Below are 13,843 nucleotides of genomic sequence, written 5' to 3' on the forward strand. Positions count from 1 at the left end.
ACAACAAAGTAAGTTGGATAGAAGACCTTTTGCTTTGGAATCCACATCAATCCTCTTTAAATCTTGAGTTAAAATTGGTTGTAGCGAAATATCTTTGTTACCAATGCAGATCATTGCAAACATTGTTCTGTCTTTTTAATTCAGGAGAATTTTCTTGAAAGCATTTAATTTACAGCCTTGCTGTTTCTGCCTGCCATGTTTGCTTAATCAAGGTCAGAGTAGCCTTATGAAAAAAAAAATAAATGAAAAATAAAATCAAAATTTATAAATGAACTAGAGTAACCACCTCAATACCAGACATTTTCACCCCATTCCTGCCCAGGCCAATATTCAGATGTCAGTCATCTCACACTTTGAATGACAAATACTCAGTTATGCAAGACTGTGCCCAATTTACATTTTTATCATTTTTTTTCTTTTGGTGGTATTTAATCACCACTGGGTTTTTTATTCTTTTCTATATACAGTAAATCAGTATGTTTATTGACATTTTTGGAAAAAAATTGAGGCCAACATATACTCTGCTATATTTCTGTGGTAAACATAACCCTAATCAGTGTATTTTATTTAGTCTGTGTAAAAAGTATAGAGTCTACAAACTACTGTATAAATATTTGAAAATTGATCAATCCTGATGTAATGACTGCCAATTCCATTCCTTGAAGCCTTAAGATGCCAGGGCAGTACAAACACCTCTTTTTGAAAACTAGACAGACTAAGATATTTAGTAATAGGCATGGTGAGCTTTTTGTCAAAATCTTTTGGAAAATGAAATTAAATGTTTTTTTTTTCTAAAAAGTTGCCATTTTAACAAGTTATTTCTCACACACAGCATAGGCAGTCTTATGCCCTGTACACACGACTGGTTTTGCCGTAGGAATAAACTATGAAGGTTTTTACAACGGAGTTCCAACGGAATTCCGCTCAAGCTTTCTTGCATACACACAGTCACACCAAATTCCCACCGTCCAGAACAGGGTGAGGTACAACGGGGCTAGAAAATGGAAGTTCAATAGCCAGTAGCCAATAGCTTCCGTCTCGTACTTGCTTCAGAGCATGCGTCGTTTTTGGTATGTCGGAACAGCATACAGGAGAGCGTTTTTTCCGATAGTAATTTGTTCCGTCGGAAAAATATAGAACATGTTCTCTATCTGAATTTTCGACAGAAAAAAAGTCAGATGGGGCATACACATGGTCGGAATATACGATGAAAAGCTCCCATCGGACTCTTTCTGTCGGAAATTCCACTTGTGTGTATGCGGCATTATAGTTACACCCCAAGTATGGGAATACCACATATGTGAGGCTTTTTCACAGCGTAGATGCATAGAGGAGCCCAAAATTCAAAAATTAGCATAAATTGCACATAAATCACACATCCAATTTCTTGACTATCACATTTTTGGAGGCCCTAGAGCACCAGGACAGTGAAAACACACACAAAATGACCCTATTTTGGAAAACAAACACTCCAAGGAATTTTTTGAAAAGCATATTGAGTCTTTTAAAAATGTAATTTTTCCCCACAGGTTTTTGGAAAATGCAGGAAAGGAAATTTAAATTGTGTTTTTTAACTCAAAGTTGTCAACCAATAAGATATTTTTGACACACGTCATAGTCATACTTAGGATTATACCCCAAAAAAACATACTCCTTCCAAGTAGAATTATATCGCATGTGACTTTTTCACAGCCTTGTCATATAGAGGTGCCAAAATCCAAGGAAGCACCTTCAGGCATTCTAGGGGCATAATTACGCATTTAATCTATGTTAATCTATCTTTATCTCCTAGGAAGACAGCAGTCAGTTCACCTAGCTAGCCCAATATCAGAACTGAGCCACAGTAGATATTTAGCATTGATGTCCTTTTTATCTGACATACTGCAAAAATAGTTTAAAGATGATTTAAATCCTAATGCTAGATTTTGATTTTGTGCCAGCAAGCTCTTACCACAGAGGGTCAACTACTCATTTTTTCTGTGACAATCTGGTTTTCGCCATACTTCAAAAATGGCCTTTTCAACCCATTAGATATATTTATCTCTCTATTCTCACTGACAGTGTGGTAATCCTCGTAGCTGGACTAAAGACAGTTTCATTGTAGTTATCTGACTCTTCCATGTTCCTAACTCAGCTGACCTTTCAAACTTTTATTGTCCTCTTGACTTCCATTAAATCATTCTCATTTGGATTTTATTGATCCAGTAAACATTTTTTTTTAAATTATGTAACGTATTATTGGATAAATACATCTTGCTCGATGGCTTCAGTAAGACTGTTCTCTTAGTTTAGTATTTTACAATTCATGTGTGTTAATTTTTATTGCCTGTTCTCCTTTGTTGTATTCCTTGAGAAAGGCTTGCAATTCCTGTGAAATGTTACCATTATTGCTATCAATACCTCACACAATGTAAGGAGAGTCCAGGGATGGAGATGAGGCCAAATCAAAAAGCTGTTTTACACCAGAGATCCATGTGCAAATACACAAAAAAACCACAAAAAAACAAGAAAACTCCTTGTAGCTATCATCACCTCTATGAGACCAGTGTTTGAGCTGTCAGCCTTTTCTTGCAAGCAACTCGTTTTTGAAATTTTAATAGGGATAAGGTGGTGTCTAGGTCTATGAATTTATTTTTTAAAGGTGGCAGGTTGCATCGCCATCCCTGCCTGTATAGCACACAGACCCCTCAAAGGATCCGCACAATACATAATAGACCATTAGGCAGGAGCGTTGCTGGGTCTACAAAAGATTTGGGGCTAGAGCCCATAGAAGCAAAGTAAATAAAGTCATACGCTTGGGCAGGCATACACATGTATATAATGTGTGTGTGTGTAAATATATACATATATCATCATTACATCAGAGTCCCCAGAGAGCCCTCCTTACATCAGGGTCCCCAGAGAGCCCTCCTTACATCAGGGTCCCCAGAGAGCCTCCCCCTTACATCAGGGTCCCCAGAGAGACCCCATTACATCAGGGTCCCCAGAGAGCCTCCCCATTACATCAGGGTCCCCAGAGAGCCTCCCCCACTTACATCAGGGTCCCCAAAGTGCCCCCCACTTACATCAGGGTCCCCAAAGTGCCCCCCACTTACATCAGGGTCCCCAAAGTGCCCCCCACTTACATCAGGGTCACCAGAGAGAGGGCGGGCAGTGAGAGATGATGTAATCTCTCTGCTGCCCGCGGCTGCACCTTGAGGGTGGAACAGCGGTGATGCAGGGTTGGTGGTGAGAGATGATATCACTTCTGTTCTCTTGCCCTCCCAGCTATCCCGTGCTGCCTGCCCCTCTCCCGTGCTGCAAAAAAGCCATGGCCCAGTAGTAGGCTGTGGCCCTGTGGTTGGGGGCCCCTGGGACTCGTGGCTATGGGCCCCAGATTTAGGGCTATAGCTCCAAAAGCCACCCCTAGTGACGCCACTGCCATTAGGGATCTTGGACCTTTGCCTATTAGCCCGGAAAATAGGCATTTTTATTTTTGCAGATTTAGCTCCCATTGGTTTAAATGGGGTTTAATTTCAGTACCTGAACTTCTTTGAAGTTTGCCGAACCCTGCTTGAACCGAACCCAGGAAAGTTTGAATCATAACTACTCATGTACTGTCCTTGATGGCCAGCTTCTACCAAATACTCATTTGAAATCTACATTTGGAATATTTTGGAAATAAATGGGGATACAGGAATGGGAGTAAACTTTTCCAAGGCTTTTAGATCTATTGTGACTCACAGTTCAATTCAGACATTTGACAACAGACAAAAAAAACCTGGTGTTTCTGCCAAAAATTCGTGCTATTTCACACCAGATGCAGTTCCATGTGCATTTTTTCTGCTCTAAAAATGCATGCAGTATTTTGCATGTATTCCAATGGCTCTAGCTCACACCAGTGCGCTAAAAAAAAAGCAGAGCGTGCTGCATTTTTTCTGCACAGAACTATACTGGAACCTAGCAAATTGTATTAAAAACACACTGGAACTGCATGTGGTGTGAACCAGCCACCACAACCGATGACATGACATCATTTCCGGTTTACCTGGCTTTCAATGGTGCCATTTTTTGAAAATCTAAAGTATTCAAAAATGCCGATCTTGGTGTTTTAAATGCTGTAAGTGCAAAGGAGGGATTTAGGATTTTATTGACCCCAGATCCCTCCATAGTACCTGTCACATGCCTATTGCTGTCACAAGGATGTTTACATTCCTAGTCACAGCAATAAAAGTGATAAAAAAAAGAATATAAGCATATGTTTGGTGGTGGAGGTTCACTGCGTAGGGTGTTCTCGCTTTCCATTTCTCACTGGAATCTCACGAAGTTCGGTCGTTAGTAAGTCCATCGAAAGTCCGTCGTAACTGCGTCGACCTTTGTTGTCAAAAAGTCCGACCGTGTGTATGCGGCATTACTTTCTCTAGTTCAAAATATGACATTTTTATAGGGGTGACACATGTGTTAAACACACGTTCTCAGGAAATAATGGAATGCTATACACACAGAAGCATTTCCTACTTTCTGTTCTGACTTACAATGCCAACATAAGAGCTAGGGATAACCTTGTCCTCTGGTGACTCCAGCCATTTTGGGCAAATATAAGTATTGAGGAAACAGTACATGGATGCAGATGCTACATCCTGGGCTATTCCACAGCTGAGAGGCTACAAGCAAAATGAGAACCTTGACGCGTGCCTCTTAAATAATTATTGCCTTTATTTGAGATTTTCTGGCAACAGCAGCCTTGAGTATGTCCTGTATGATATGTGCAGAAATGCTAACAGCAAACATAGTAAAATGTAACTTAAAAAGTCTTGAGAACCTGAATGAAGAATTGAATCTCATAATCACATGAAAAGGGATTTGCATTGTGTAATTGGCCAAGCCCAAAACACCAAAGATATTTCTAAAAAAAAGTCTGGGGATCGTCACTGCAATTCAAGGACAGTGTATGTAGATGACAAGGCTAACTGCTGGGATGAGTATTCCTTCTTTATGTGAAGTATTACATATAATTTTCATTTATTAATGACTAATTATCTTTGACAAATTATTTTCTGTACTTAAAACCTGACAAAGGTAACTTATAAGCTTGTAACATGATCTTTTCTCTCTGGGTTGAATACAAAGTATGACCAATTAAACAAATCTCTATACAAAAAGGAGCAGCAGACCAGAAAGCAGATTATATTCATCAGCAGAATGTAGCTAACGAATTAAGACTTGTTAGCATCACATTCCAGCTACTTCAAAATGCCTTTAATGGTAACTCTCTATCCATCATTTGTCCAGTCCAATGTCAAAGGCTCTTTGCACTTTAACAGATAAATGAAAAGAATGTGTTAGACTTCAGATGAAATTTAGGTTTATTAAGAGTCACTGGACAAGTTCTAGCGTGAGAGCTTGAACTGCAGACCTGACACTGATTAGCAAGTCACAGGTATATTATTAAAGCACAATTTCATCTCTCTTACATTTTCTTCTCAAAACGTTTCTTGCCCTTGTGCTGTGCTGAACCAAACAATGTTTCTCACTGAAAGCTAGTCAAACTATTTGAAAATATGAATTCTATTTGTAAAAAAAAAAAGAATTCTGGTAAGCAGGACAAAATGAAATATTGTAACAGACATGACAGCACATTATATAAACAGTTCTGGTGGCTTATGCTATGTACACAAGACCGGACTTTCGAAGGACTGAACCACGTCAGACTTTGACGAACTTCCGTTGAATCGGACTTGTCTACACACAATCACACCAAAGTCCGACGGATTAGACCGTGATGACGTACGACCGGACTAGAATAAGGAAGTTCATAGCCAGTAGCCAATAGCTGCCCTAGCGTCGTTTTTTGTCCGTTGGACTAGCATACAGACGAACTGAGTCCGTAGGAAAGATTTGAAACATGTTCTAAATCTAAAGTCTGTCACATTTTCGACAGAAAAGGTTCGCTGCAAGTCCAATGAAGCCACACACGGTCGAATTGTCTGACGGATTCGTTCCGTCTGACAAGTTTGGTCGAAAAGTCCGGCCGTGTGTACACGGCATTAGAGGTGTGCTACCAAAACACACTGCCCATGCTAAAGTATATACAAGGCTGGATTTACATTTAGGCAACATATATCTTCCATAGTTGCCAACATTCCAAGAAAATTTCCATTCACACTTTTGTACCTTATAGTGGATGTAAACTCTCTCCTATACCCAGCGAAGTGAACAGTCTCAGATGATACACAGAGATGAAACAAATCTCCCTACATAAGTTTTACATGTATATCTGCTGTCTTTCCCTTTCTATATTCTTTAGAATTCTAACATTGTGTTAGAATTCTTACTTCCTCATTCAGCAGTAGGAGTGGATTCTTGGCATACACTGTGTGACAGCTGGTTGGAGGAAAGGCACACACCCCCTCCCCCCTCCACATAGGCAGAGGAAAGAATGTGCAGAGCTGTGCTGTGACAAGACAAGCTCTCTGCTAATATATATTTATAGCACCCACCCCAACACAAATTTCAGGCTGGTTTTATCTTAATGTCGGAGAACTTGTCAGAAGTTCTCATGCTCATGTCAAAGGAATGAAATAGCAGAAAGATAAGGGACTTAGAGCTTTGGAGAGAGCTAAGTAAACATTACCGATATATGTGCCTAGGTCACATTTCATGAATGGGGTTTACATCCACTTTAATTCATTTAAAATGGGAACAGATTTACAAGAGGCATATCATAAACCTGATGAACAATTTTACAATTATGTGTATATACAGAAACATCTATCATAATAAGGATAGAAATATAAAAAGGTATTGCTCAGTGATAAAATTAATGATGTATTTGTTTAGCTAGCTACAACTTTTAGGTCTCATGCACACTGGATGTTTTTACAGCTGCTGTTTTTGGCTTCAGGCATTTTTTTCGGCAGCCAGTAAACTCACCAGCATGCCCACGCACACATAGGCTGTTATCAGCATTTTTTTATCCATACATGACTCCTGCTGAATCAGCTTCAATTAGAACCACGATTGGCCCTGTCAGCACCACCTGGCTCAACAAAAGTATCCAATCAAATACACACTATATTGTTAAAAGTATTGGGACGCCTGCCTTTACACGCACATGAACTTTAGTGGCATCCCAGTCTTAGTACGTAGGGTTCCATATTGAGTTGGCCCACCCTTTGTAGCTATAACAGCTTCAACTCTTCTGGGAAGGCTGTCCACAATTTTTAAGAGTGTGTCTATGGGAATGTTTGACCATTCTTCCAGAAGCCCATTTGTGAGGTCAGGCACTGATGTTGGATAAGAAGGCCTGGCCCACAGTATCCACTCTAATTTATCCCAAAGATGTTTTATCTGGTTGAGGTCAGGACTCTGTGCAGGCCAGTCAACTTCCTCCTCCCCAAACTCACTCATCCATGTCTTTATGGACCTTAATTTGTGCACTGGTGCGCAGTCATGTTGGAACAGGAAGGGGCCATCCCTAAACTGTTCCCACAAAGTTGGGAGCATAAAATTGTCCAAAATGTCTTGGTATGCTGATGCTTTATAAGTTTCCTTCACTGGCACTGAGGGGTCAAGCCCGAACCCCAGAAAAACAACGCCCCCTCCTCCAAATGATTTGGACCAGTGCACAAAGCAAGATCCATAAAGACATGGATGAGTGAGTTTGGGGTGTAGGAAATTGACTGGCCTCCACAGAGTCCTGACCTCAACCGGATACGGGCAGCACAGTGGTGCAGTGGTTAGCACTCTCGCCTAGCAGTAAAAAAGGGTCGCTGGTTCGAATCCCAACCACGACACTACCTGCCTGGAGTTTGCATGTTCTCCCTGTGCCTGCGTGGGTTTCCTCCGGGTACTCCGGTTTCCTCCCACACTCCAAAGACATGCTGGTAGGTTAATTGGCTTCTGTCCAAAATTGGCCCTAGTATATGAATGGGGACCTTGGATTGAGGGTAGGGACTGATGTGAGTGTGCGATGTACAGGGATAGGGACAAGGGTCAGGGTTGTAGACACACACTCACTCAGGTTGAACTGGATGGACTGGTGTCTTTATTCAACCTTACTAACTATGTAACTATGTAACTATGTAACTATGTAACTATGGATAGAACACCTTTGGGATTAATTAGAGTGGAGACTGCGAGCCAGGCCTTCTTGTCCACATCAGTGCCTTACCTCACAAATGCGCTTCTGTAAGAATGGTCAAACATTCCCATAGACACAATCCTAAACCTTGTGGACAGCCTTCCCAGAAGAGTTTAAGCTGTTATAGCCGCAAAACCCTACGGACTAAGACTGGGATGCCATTAAAGTTCATGTGCGTGTAAAGGCAGCCATCCCAATACTTTTGACAATATCGTGTATCATCCAATCAGATATATCATTCAATCACATGCAGTCACTGTTTGGGAAATCAGACAGCTGTAGCTGTCTGAATACAGACATCGGAGGAGACTCCTCCATCCACACTGTTTAGTGTGAATAGGGTAATTGAATGATTTCTCTCATTCGGGGCTGAAGAGAAATGTACATGTGTGTGTCTAGCCTTATTCTATACAATCTTTTTAAAGTGCATCAGCCCAAAAGTTCTTGCAGAGAATATAGGATAAACACTAATTATACTGCAAACCCATTTGGCATAAAATATTTAGAAAATATCATTTTAGGATGACCAGTCTACTGAGTACTGTAACACCTGTTGTAATTGCTGATGGGTTGTAGGTTTTTGTGGGTGGCAAAAGTCCTGTATAATAAAACTAGTTAGTGGACAATACACTATGGCAAATTCTGAATTAGAAAATCAAATCTAGAAATATTTTGTACATATATAAGTGGGGATTCTATGCTGACCACCAATGTAATATGGAATTTATATTGACCACCAATGTAATGGGGAGATTTCTACACTGGCCAGCAATTTAACTGGGAGATTTGCACTAATCACCAATGTAAGAGGAGATTTCTACACTGACCAGCAATGTAAGGGGGGATTTATACTAACCACCAATGTAAAGCTGGATTTCTACATAGACCATCAATGTAATAGGAAATTTACACTGACTACCAATGTAACAAGGACATTTATACTGATCACCAATGTAATGGGGACATTTATACTGACCACCAATGTAAAGGGGGATTTACACTGACTACTAGGGATGAGCTTGATGTTCGGGTAGAACATAAGTTCGACTTGAACATCGAGTGTTTGCCCGTTCTCCGAAGAGCGAACATTATGGGGCGTTTGTGGCAAATTCGAGTGCCGCAGAACACCCCATAATGCACTGCAAGATTGCAGTGCATTGCTGTATGATGATTGGCCAAAGCATGCACCTGACCTGCATGCTTTGGCCAATCACAGCGCCCTCTGCTAAGAGAGCCATAATTGGCCAAAGGCACGATGCCTTTGGCCAATCATGGGTCAGGGGGACTAAGTCCACACCCCATACTATATAAGGGTGCTTACACGGCAGCTGTGTGTAGTGTTGTTGGTGTGGACAGAGAGATAGAGAGATAGACAGAGAGAGAGAGGGATAGACAGAGATAGAGAGTCAGTCTAATATATATATATATATATATATATATATATATATATATATATATATATATTTATATATATTTATATTGTAAAGTTTGGGGGGATTGTAGCTCCACAGGACCGAGTGCAAAGCTGTTTGCTTATCTTCAGCACAAAGTAAAAGTAAAAAGGCACACACAGTTCATGGATGGGTCTTTGCCCCTAGGATTTTACAGTCCTTGCAGGATCTTTTTAGCAGCCTCCAGCAGATGCACAACTCTTCAAGACAGGTGTATTCACCAACTCCTCCTCACTACCCCACCTAGCACTACTTCCTGTCTTTTAAGAGCTGCTTCCAGGAGGCTCTTAACCCTGTGTGTGCTGGAAGCCCTGTAGTCAGGGGTGGAGGCTCTTTCCCACCCTAATATCACTTCAGAGCCTCCAAAATTCCGGGTCCCAAATATCTCTCCATTAACACAGAGAGAACTGAGAGTCAGACCTCTCCTGACTAAGGATATTCCCAGAAATTCTTCACCCATCCTGAGGGACCCCCTGAATACGACCACACTTCCCTTAAAGGGACCATAACCCAAATATCGGTGCTATATAGCACCAGGTCCAGGACCCAAACTTTTTTATATATATATATATATATATATATATATACTCTGCATTTAGCATAGACTATATATTCAGTGTTTACTCTATATTCAGTCAGTGCAGGCAGTGTATTTATATATACAGTCTTGTATATATTTATATACTCTGCATCCAGTGTAACCTATATACCTACAGTGCATTCTGTGGTGTACTGTTTCTAATACACTTCAGGCGGCTGTTGTACAGTTTCTAATACAGTGAAGGCGGTGTACACAGTATCTAATACAGTGTGTACAGTTTCTACTACACTTCTGGTGGTGTACACAGTATAAAATACAGTGCAGCCGTTGTACAGTTTCTAATACAGTGCAGGCGGTGTACACTGTATCTAATACAGTGTGTCTTGTTTCTACTACACTTCTGGTGGTGTACACAGTGCACAATACAGTGCAACCATAGTACAGTTGCTAAGACAGTGCAGGCGGTGTACACAGTATCTAATACAGTTTAGTGTGGTGTTTAAAAACAAAATATACATGTCCGGAAGGCCACCAAGGAGAGGCAGACGCTCACAGGCCACTAAAAGAGAGCAAGCAGCCTCTGTGTATACAGTGAACAGTGCTGGGCATGGACATGGTGCATCCTCTGCAGGTGGCCATGGGGCACGCTTGTCCTTTTTTTCTGCTGCTGGCTGTGTTATTGAGCCAGAATATGCAGAAGAGTTCATGCTCTGTCACCCAGGCTCAGAGTAGTTTGCCTTTCAACGCGGCTGCCAAAGCAACCTATTCCACCGGCTCCTTGTCCACAGTCACTCCTCCCATAGCCCCACCATCATGCACGGAGGAGTCCCCTAGAATTATTCAACCACAGTATGTGATTACATGCTGCTGGAGGATGCGCAGTGATTTGAAGGCCCCAATATTGGTTCCCAGGTTGAGGAAGAGAGTAACGTTAGCCTAGAGAGAGGGGGTGACCAAGAAAGACAAGAAACTGGCAGTCCTGTTCCCCCAGCTGCAGCATACTGCCAAGTTTGCTCCAGTGATGAGGAGGGAGGGGATGATGAGGTCCCTGACTGTACTTGGGTGCCTGAGAGGAGGAGGAGGAGGAGAAGGCACAACTCCAATGAGGCAGGATGTCCTCTAGGGGGCAGCTTAAAGGCAGCCACCCTATTGCATCACACCGCAGAGCTCTGCAGGTGTAGGGCGCTGCTAACTCACCGCTGACTTTTAAAAGTTCCTTGGTGTGGGCCTTTTTCGTCAGGTGTGCAGCAGATCATACAGTTGCTGTTTGCAACCAATGTCTGAAGCTGATCAAGCGTGGCCAGAACAGCAGCCACTTGGGCACCACATGCTTGACCAGACATATGACGACCTGCCATGCAGTCCATTGGCAACAGCACTTGAAAGACCCACATCATAGAAAAAGGCATACTTCTTCTTGCTCCTCATCTGGGATCTCCAACCCTGCTATACCTCCAGTCCTCTCAAAAACCTGCACTGAGAGGAATGAAGGTATAGCAATGGTTTGGCCTCGTTGGACAGGGAAGTCAGCAGTAAGGTTCATATTACCGCTGACTCATGGTCCAGCAGGCATGGGCAGGGACGTTCCCTTTCCTTCATGGCACACTGGGTAACTCTGCTGGTAGCTGGGAAGGATGCAGGACAGGGTTCAGTGTTGTTGGAGCTTGTTCCACCACCACGCCTCAAAAATTCAGCTCTCTCCTCCACCCCCTCCTCTTCTTCTTCCTCTCTGGTCTCTTCTGCAGATTTGTCCTCTGAACCAGCAGTGCTCCGTAAGCGTTCAAGGAGCTACGCAAGACGTCAGGCTAAAAGATGCCATGCAGTGTTTGAGTTGGTCTGCATAGGGGACAGGAGCCACACTGGGGCAGAAATTCTGTCAGCTCTGCAGGGGCAGGCTCAGGGGTGGTTGATGCCATGCCAGCTTCAGCAATGGACCAACCTTCTCTCTGCCCTCCGACAGGGACACTCGACCCATGTTCCATGTTTGCCACATGTCCTGAATTTGGTGGTGCAGCAGTTCTTGAGCAGGTATGCAGGCTTACAGGATCTCCTGAGGCAGGCCAGAAAAGTCTGTGGTCATTTCCGCTGGTCATACATTGCCAGTGCTTGGCTGGCTGACATTCAAATGCAACCTGCCCAACAAACGCCTCCTTTGTGACATGCCCACCAGGTGGAACTCAACGTTGGCAATGCTGCAGAGGCTGCACACAAAACAGAGGGCCATCAATGAGTACCTGTGTGAGTATGGCACCAGGACAGGGTCAGGGGAGCTTGGCTTCTTCTTGCCAGGCTAGTGGCTACTGATCAAGGATACATGCACTGTTCTGTCACCATTTGAGGAGGTCACAAGGATGATGAGCAGCGACAATGCATGCATCAGTGACACTGTCCCTCTAGTCTTCCTGTTGGAGCACACGGTTCGTGGAATCATAGACGGGGCACTTGAGGCAGGACAGCGGGAGGAAGAGGAGGACTTCCTTACCTCTCAAGGCCCCTTTATCCAGATAGCATTCCTGCGGGCCTGCCAAACACACAGGAAGAAGAGGAGGAAGATTGTGTCAGCATGGATGTAGAAGATAACACTCAGCAGCAGTCTTCAAAGGATGGTTTTCAGTCCCCAGAAACCCAAAGAGTTGTACGGGGAGGGGAGGAGGTAGTTACAGATTATGTGATCCTTAGTGGCCCAGAGGACTCAGAATCAAATGCCTCTGCAAACTTACGCTGCATGGCCTCCCTGATTCTGCAAAGCCTGCAAAAGGACCCTATGATTCATGGTTTCAAGGGGAGGGATTATTACTGGCTGGCAATCCCTCTTGATCCACATTACAAGGGTGAAGTTGCAGAACTCCTCCTGCTTTTGCAGAGGAAGAGGGGACGAAACATCTTTAGGAGGTATTGAAGAAAGGTTTGTGCAACGCATTTCCAGACCCTGGGAGGTTACAATTTCCTAGTGTTGGACAACGTGTTAAGAGGCTTTGTTCAGTCAGAGAAAGAGCAGTGGAGAAGGTGGCCAGCTGACTGATGCCTTTAAACAATTTATCAGTCCTCAGCGCCAAGGTCTGATCGGTTCAAGCAACCATCGCCAGCGTCTGCATTACATGGTGCAGGAATATCTATGGGCAAGAGCAGACTTGGAGACCTTTCCAACAGAGCATCCATTGGGTTACTGGGTCTTGAGGATGGACCACTGGCCAGAACTAGTTCAATATACAATTGAACTACTAGCCTGTTCTGCATCCAGCGTGCTTTTTGAATGCACATTCAGTGCTACTGGAGGATTTGTAACGGATCAAAGAGTGTGCCTGTCCACAGACCCTGTTGATAGGCTCACATTCATAAAAATGAATCAGTCTTGTCTCAGCAGCTATCAAGCACCTGATGCTAATGTAACTGATTGAATTTGCTATGGATGTGTGATCCCTTGAAGACTGCCTATGCTGACTATCCTATTGCTCCTCAATCTTGATGATGCTAACTTCCAACAATATTTTTGGTTTAGGGTACCACCACCCAAGGTCCAATTTGTCTGCCCCTGTTGAACAGGGGCATGTAATTAAAATTTTTTATCTAAAATTTCACAGCAGGGCCTGTTCCTGTGCCTAACAAGAGTATCTGCGAGGGGTTACAGTGTTGTGGCACCACCACCACCCAAGGCCCAATTTTTCTGCCCCTGTTTAACAGGGGCACGTAATTACAATTTCTGATATAGTATTTCACAGCAGGGCCCGT

This window comes from Aquarana catesbeiana, linkage group LG04 (assembly GCF_042186555.1).
Source record: "Aquarana catesbeiana isolate 2022-GZ linkage group LG04, ASM4218655v1, whole genome shotgun sequence".
NCBI lineage: Eukaryota > Metazoa > Chordata > Amphibia > Anura > Ranidae > Aquarana > Aquarana catesbeiana.